Genomic DNA, 7,949 nt, shown 5'->3' on the forward strand with positions numbered 1-7,949 from the left:
ATCTTAACCGCTATACCACCGGACCAGCCCCTGAGATGTTCTTAAAGTTGAATGAAGTACAGTTGGGAAGGCAGGACGAGGGGAGACAGTCTCTCAGCATAATGTTGGGCCTATGGCTGTGTGAGATGTGACGCCCAGTCTTCAAGGCCAAGGAAGAATATCCCCAGACCATCCCTCAGCCTGTCCCCTAGGCCTGCTGCGTGCATCTGTAGGCAGGTGCTCTGGCTGTTTCTCTTCTCCCTGTGAGTCCAGACAGGGCATAGATCTGCCCGGGTAAGCTGGAGCCGTGTTGCCTGAGTTGGGGATTTGCCAGAAAAGTCTCACTTTGATGGGGAACTGTGTGTGGCCGCCTCTCTGGGCCTTTAGGTGACCTGAGAAAACCAGCTGCTGAGTAGCCTGCCCTCCTCGGAGGTCAGAGCAGGGCAGCAGCTGCGGGAGGGGCCAGAGTTTTCCCCAAGAGCAGCAGCACTGGGGGTGGCGAGGGGCTTCTGCTTCGTTTGCTCAGAGCGGTGGACTCTCCTTCTTGTTCCAGAATCAGGACAAGAGACAATGTGTGGGTAGCTCCGGGCGCAGAAACAGCGGGTGCTCAACGTGAAGCTGACTGTTCCTCCAGCTCTCGGGGGTCCTGTCCTGCAGGCATGGGTGCTGTGGCCTTCATGGCTGCCCACATGGCTGCCCCGGAGCTGCTCCCGTCCTCAGTCTTCGTGAAGCTTCCACATTGTCACCTAGTGTGGCCACATCAGACTCTTGATCTCTGCTTCTGGCTTTTGGAAAATGCACATCCAAGTCGACCTTTGGCCTCAGCCTCTGCCCCACGGTCCTTTGGTGGACCATCGCTCTGTCGTGTGGTGGACCCGCCCTTTATCTTCGGGAAAGGCCCCGGTGCTGGAGTCTCCACTGCACTCCAAGGCTGTTCCCAGGATGGGTGATGAGATGGGCCGCCTGAGCGGACGGGTCACTCTGGGCTTTGGGGTCGGGCACCCCTGTGGGATTTCTCCCTGTTCCACACAAGCAAAACTCCTCTTTCACGAGGTTTCCAGGTGTGGACTAGATTCTCTGATCAACAATGTTTGCATCCAGGCATGAATGGCCAGTTGATTTCTCCCTCTGGGGGGTATTTGTGTTTTCCAGGAAAAAAGAGTTTTAAAGGGAGAGGTGTGTCTCTTCAGGGTTACCCAGAGTGAGGCCCACACCTGGCCTGCCCCAGGGGAGAAACAACAGGCGTCACCTCTGAGCCGCAGACCCTCCCCGGCCCTGTCGCCTGCCCTGCCACCCGCCCTGTGCCCCCTCTGCCAGGCTCAACTGTGAGGGTCTTGCCTAGAAAGGGAGGTGCCTTGACACCTCCACCCCTGGAGTCTGTACGTCCCACCACCAACACCCCAAGTGTCTGCCCGACTGTGTAACCATGACCTGGACCTTTGCCCTCTCTCCTCCCTGCACTGCTTGGGGCAGAGGGTGCACAGCATGGACATTTATCAGACTGCCCCCAGGGAACCACACCCGTCACCTAGAGAGTCCTTGTGGGATTTGACAGGGGCCTCTGACCCTCCCCTGGGAGCCCACTCCCCCTCCACCCACACCTTGGGTTTCCATGGAAATGACGAGGGTCAAAAGGATCAGATTCGTTCTTTCTTCTCTATAGATAAACTGTAACCTGGAAAGAGTCCATGTCAGACACTACCAGCTTTATAAGGTCCAAGCCCCTTGACGACCCAGGACGCTCACGAACTACACGAGCATCGCCCTGCAGGCTTTTTGCACGTCGGCGGTTTTCACCGACGTCTTGGTCCTCTCCACCTACTCGGTGGTGAGGGGCTCCCATCTGAGAAACCCTGGGGACCAGCAGGGGCCCAGGTGGGAGCCACGTGTCCTCCAGACCAGCTTCCTGGTGAGCGACTTTGGGGTTTACTGTGGCGATTGACTGACGGCGCAACCATGTTCATCCATCGTGAAGTTTTGTCTGAAGATAAAACTACTTACGCAGAGAGATCAGAATGAAGCTCTTCTGCTTATATTTATTACCTCCTCAGAGACCCCGAAACAAAAGTGGGCAGACTGCACTATTAATCTATTACTGTAATGACTTCCTGGATGAAAGTATGACAAATGCCCTCCTGGTCTCAGATCAGCATCAGGTTAGCGCAGGGAACTTGGGAAGGCCTTGGATGCAATCCCGCCCTCTTCTCCAGCACTCCCTGGGGTTCCCACATGGGTTCATGACACTTTCGGGGGGCGCCTCTAATTCCATCCAGCAAATATTTGAGACGCCCAGTGTTGCTGTGCAGTTTCTGATTGTGGACAGTGCAATTTCAGGATGCTTAGATGAGTCTCTCTCAGAGCCCACTGCAGCCTGCTCAGTCCCCCACATGTGGCCCATCAGATGACATCGCGAGCACATCCCTCGGCCTTGTCTCCTCCCCACCAGCACAGCGACACCGACCTTGTCAGCTTGAGCTGAGCTGACGGGCAGCCGGAACCCTGACTCTGAGCCTTCGGGGCTGTTCCACATCTGAAGTTCAAACAGCGTTGGCTGTGGCTCCCCCCTGGAGTGGGCAGCTCGGCGGCTCCATGACCTGGTGGTGGGGGCTGTCACAGCACTGTGGGGTGGCCTGCTCCACCGCACCCCTACCGCCCCCAGCCCTCTGCTCCCAGAGGTCAGTGATTCTTCCGGGCAGGAGTGACCACATAGGGGCCAGAGCATTTGGCAAAGCCCAAGGGCCTACCGTGTGCAGGGCCCTGAGGCCACAGTGGGCTCCCTGGAAGTTAGTGGGGGCTAATTGGAGGTGCTCGCACTGGGAAGGTGTGTGCAGGGCTGGGCGGGGCTCCAGAGTTGGGGCTGCCTGGCTGAAAAGGAGAGGAGGTGTTGGAGGGTGAGTCCTAGGATGGGGGCCTGGTCGGGGGTTGTTGGCGGCCTCAGGAGAGATGGCCGAGAGGAGGGTAGGCAGGCAGTGGAGCCCCTGAGGAAGTGTCTGCACTTAGCCAGCTGCTCCAACACTCCCAAGAGAGGGACAGGCATGTCCCCTGTGGTCCTGACTCCTCAGCACCCAGGTATCTGTGCAGGTGGCCCCAGCCTGCTCTGACCTGTGACCACCATCAGGGCAGGATCCGTGCTTGGCCCTCGGCCCGTCAGCTGCTGCGAGGGGCCGCCCTGGATGGGTGGTGGGCCTGAGGGTCTCATGTGGAGAGGGAGAGATCTCGGCTCACCTGCTGGCTGCAGCCCCCATCCAGACCCGATCTGATGAATGCGTGGCTCCAACCTCGATCCCTGCTGGTCCTGATCCAGGCTCACCCTGGGCAGACAGAGCAGTCACAGGGCTCCGTCCAGTGGGTGCCCCATGATGTCCTTCTCAGACAGCCCTGCTGGGCCCCTGCAGGCCTGTGCCCTGTTGGTCAGTTGCAGGTGCCCGCAGCCCAGAGTGAGATGCAGGGTTTGCCACTCGGGATCCAGAGCCCTTGGCACCAGCCGCTGGCTCCCACACAGCTGAAGCCCCGGCATCTCTGAGGTGGGGCTCTGGGACGCAGTGCTGGCTGAGACCTCATGCTCCTGCAGCCTCTGTGTCTCCCCTCCAGCCAGCCCTCTCTACCTCCCAGAGTGACAGGAAAGATATGGGAGTGCGTGTTACAGACACAGCGTCCGTGAGCCTGGACGTTATCATTATAGCTGGTGCTTTGCTGGGTGTGGGGGGGGGGTGGGGGAGGGCGAAGCCCTGGGATGCAGAGAGGCATGTAAAATGGAACAGGAGCCCCCGGAGCCTCCATGGGCACACGCCATCTCCCAGTCACGTAAGCCCCGTCTCCTCCTAATGTCGGCGGTGGCATCGTGGGGAAGCATGGTGCCTCAGTATACCAAAGCTCTCATCACCCCAAGGCTTAAAGCTGGTATCACTGAGTACAAATAGGATATGGGGTGAGACGTGGAAATCGCCTTTCCTCTCCTCGTGCAGTAATCCCATCAAGGGCTCCGGGAGGTCAGCAGACGGGGCAGGAAGGAGGAGCCCGCTGGAATCCCAGCCCGGGGTGCGGGCGAGCGGGACCTACTCCGGTGCTCTCAGGAGATTTACTCTGTTCCCACTCATTTCCATAAATAATAAAGACATCATACTTACCATATTTGTCCCAAAATTGGTGTTCGAGAAAAATATTAACTCTTCCTTTGGGGAGATGCCAGGCTAAGGCTGAAGGTCCGTCACTGCATAGAAAACTCTCAGTGCAGAGTGGCCAGTGCCAAAGTGGAGGTGGCTCAGCCCCGGGGATCAGGGGTGCAGCGGCAGGCAGGGGTCCTGAGCCCAGGCCAGAGGCAATGGTGTCTGCCTTGAGCCTTGTGGGAGTAAATAAAGGTGGCGTGTGTTCTGGGCCAAGCAAGAGGCACGGTGGGGAGTGGGGAGGCCAGGCTGAGGGCCTGGGGTGAGGGAGGCCTCCCCTGCTGTCCCAGTGTCGGGGGTCCAGGCTCAGGGCCGTGGGGCAGGTGTCTGTCTGAAAACCCACACGTGGGGGTATCCCTTGATCTTACCCTGCAGTTAGTTACCTCTTTAGAGCCTGGTGCCGCTGGCTCTCCATCCAGGAAAGGCCTGCAGAGTTTCATTTTAAAATATGTAAAAGATAATGAGCCCATTTACAGAAAACCTGGAGTAAATAATGGTGCGGATGGAACGCAGCCAGGCAGATGGCACAGGTGATGGGGAATTCACTGAGATCTGGCGGGGCGACAGGGAGACCTGGAGGGTTTTAAGTGGGGGGTGCAGGAGGATGGGGCCAGGCGGTGTCTTGAAATGGTTGCTTGGGAGGCCACTGTGGAGAACAGATTGGAGAAGTTCGAGAGAGGATGTAGGGAGGGTGGTCAGGAGGCTGGGGCCGTGGTCCAGGGAAGAGGCTAATGAGACTGGGCCTAGGGCCGTGGGGCGAGGTGGGGTGGGCAGAGGTGGGGCCTGGTGCCTGCTCAGAGGAGACTGTGGGCTGGCGGTGCCAACCCCTGATCAAAAGCATGGGCCAGTGGGTCCCAGTGGGTCCCAGTGGGTCCCCCAGGGCCTCCCCAGATCAGAGCCTTGAAGAACCTCATCAGGGGGATGCAACCCACAGCCCACCCCAGACAAGGAGGGCCCCACTTGCTGTGAGGCCAATGGAGTTCTCCACTTGGGTGTCTGAATAGTAGGTAGTCATTTGTCTCAGTCATTTTTGTGAAAATGCTGGTTTTCTGGCCGTGAGGTGCAAACAGATCAGGGCAGCTGCCAGGCCTGGGATGTAAGTGGAGGGCAGGCCTATTAGGAGGAATTAATGTAATTCATAAACAATAATGAACCCACACTTGATGGTACCCATTCCTGGGGGAGAGGGGCCAGCAGCCCTGGGGTCGGGCTGGCATCCCAGAGCCCTGGGGAGCCCTACTGGGGTCCGTGGACCTCGCCTTCATGAACAGATGGATGCTCCCTCCCGCACCACCCCCTATCGGCCTTGGGCGCCATCCAGCAGGGCCCACGATGCTCCCGCCGAGCTTTCTGCCCCTTCACAGGTGGTTTCCTGCCAGCGACAGCCAGAGGTGGGGTACCCCAGCCTTCCTCAAGGTTCCTGCACCCTTGCCTGCCCATTTTGAGCTGGTGCAGCCCCACCCACTCGTCCTAGTTTGGATTCCTGTCTCTCACCCTCAGGGTGAGCTGCGGCTTCAGGGACAGGAGCTGGTGATGCTCTACTGGCAGGTGGGCCCAGTGTCTATGCGAAGGTGCTTCAGATGCCCCTTTTGGGTGGTGAGCGTCTCCTGCATTGGAGCGTGCAATCTGGAGGTGACCCGTCAGCAGAACAGGGTGGGCTCACCCCTGCTGGGAGACACTCGGGCCCCCTGAGAGCATTGGATAACTGGAGGCAGGAACTGGAGGGCTTTTTCTCTGCTTGGACAAGCCCTTTAGCTTTCTACAGTTTTCCTCCCCCAAAATGGAAACCCACCACTCAACACCACCAGAACCCATCCAAAAATTAACTATTAGATGCTGCAGCCAGTGAATGATTAGAAACCAGCTTGTGTGATGAGTCTGTGTGGGGGTCAGAGTGTATTAGCCACCAGGCCCGTTTAAACACACTCTTCTTCAAAAGCTACCTTGTCTATCTCCAAGAGTGAAGCCGTGTGGAGGACAGCTCTCCCACCGGCCACCTTTTATTTCCCTTTTCTCCAAATGTCTGGTGCCCTAATGATCACCAGACAGGAGAGCTCCGCAGTGAGGAGCACTGTGACAGCCCATGCTTGACGGCCGCAAGGGAGGTGGCGGGTGGGACAGGGCTTGGCTCCTGGAAACGGGCGCTGCCCCAATGAGCTGTCACCATGTGGCTTTGCCTTTAGGATCAGGGGCCAGAGGCCTCAGGGTGCTGAGAGCAGGGCCCACGGGTCTCTCGGAGGCAGTCTATGAAGACTTGAAGGAGGTGGAAAGTTTACAAAACAGTCACTGGTGGTGACATAGAAAAGATACCCCGAAATTGAGAGCCTAGGGTCTGACCCCGTCCCTTTCCCGAATGTGTCCTTCACTCCCTAGAGAGTGTGCGGGGCCCAGGAGGAGGAAGGTGGGAGGCGGGTCAGCAATCCAGACAGTGCAGCGGCTGGTTCTCTGTGGTCCGGACAAGTCATTTAAAGTGATTCGAGTACCTGCTGCCCGTGCCCTCAGGCGGTGCATTACTGACGTGTAAGAAGATGTCTCTAAGCCTTCTTCCCGTCTGTACTTTCCTCTTCCTTGAGAGGAGCCTCACTCCCAGATCCCTCTTCTCAGTCTCCACACCCATGAGCCGGATCCTCTCCCCTCCTCCTCCCTCCTTTCTACCCAGTTCCTTCTTCTCACATGTGCATCATCTGGGGCCGGCCCAGCACCCCCCTATTTCTGTGACTTTGTCCTGATTCTGTATCACGAGGCCTCAGGAACCGAGCTGGAAAAGAGGAGAAATGCTGCGAGGACTTGTCCAGAGAGCATGTCCCCTGGAGGTGACAATGCCTCTAGCGATGCCCATGGGCTGTGCCCAGCCTGTGGTCCAGTCCTTCCAGCCCCTTCCTCACGCTTTAAAAGCTGACCTCTGGCCTGATAGCTCAGGCCTTGAAGGTGCCTTCCCGGGACTATTGGCTTGGGCAGGTGCCGGGCAGGGGGTTCTGGTGGAGGGCAGTGGTAGGGGACACAGGGCACCTCTATGGCGTGGGTCACTTCTTCGGACAACTCTCCTGGGTGTCTATAGCCCAGGATGGAGGCCTTGTGGGGACAGGGACATTATCTCTCTGTGCAGGTGAGGAAGCCGGGGCTCGGGGTCTCCCAGGGAATAGGCGTGGAGCAGGACTCAGGCCCCACCCCCTAATCAGGCTCCGCGGTGTCTGAGTAGAAGGTTGGTTCCCCGTTCCCTGCACTGGGCGCTGGACGCTGGGACACACAAGGAATGAAATGCGGCCCGGCCCTCCAGGGGCAGTGGAAATTCAGGCATCGTGGTGCTGGGTGTTGGAGGAGCTGGCGCAGGGCAGGGCCTCGGCTCCACGTGGGGCTGAGGGCGCGTTTGCTCACTAAGTTGGCTCGGGCACGCTGCTGAAGTTTATGGGTCCCCGTGGAGGAGCCCTGGGTCCAGCGTCCACTCTTTTCGCTGTCTGAGAAGCTCGTGTTTCACAGCTGCCGTTGCCATCAGGCTCCCACACACCCATGTATCAAACTTGAGCTTTAAAGTCGGTCCCTGATCTCTCATTCCAAAGGGGCAAAGAACAAAGATTTATCGAGTGCCCGTCATGTGCGAGGCATGAATACGCGCTCTTGCCTGTGTGGGCCCCGTCAGGGGCACTGTATGGAGGGCACATGGCCTCTGTGGTCTGGGGCCGGTGTCCTCAGAGCAGGTGGGAGGCCAGCCTCGCCCCGCCTGCCCCCCTCGCCCCCACGGCCCCCAGCTCCCACCCAGGCGGCAGGAGCACAGTCTGCTCACCCAGGTGTGCTTTCCCTCCAGGTGAG

The sequence above is a fragment of the Ceratotherium simum genome, chromosome 6 (assembly GCF_057802395.1).
Source record: "Ceratotherium simum simum isolate JZ-2026a chromosome 6, ASM5780239v1, whole genome shotgun sequence".
Classification (NCBI taxonomy): domain Eukaryota; kingdom Metazoa; phylum Chordata; class Mammalia; order Perissodactyla; family Rhinocerotidae; genus Ceratotherium; species Ceratotherium simum.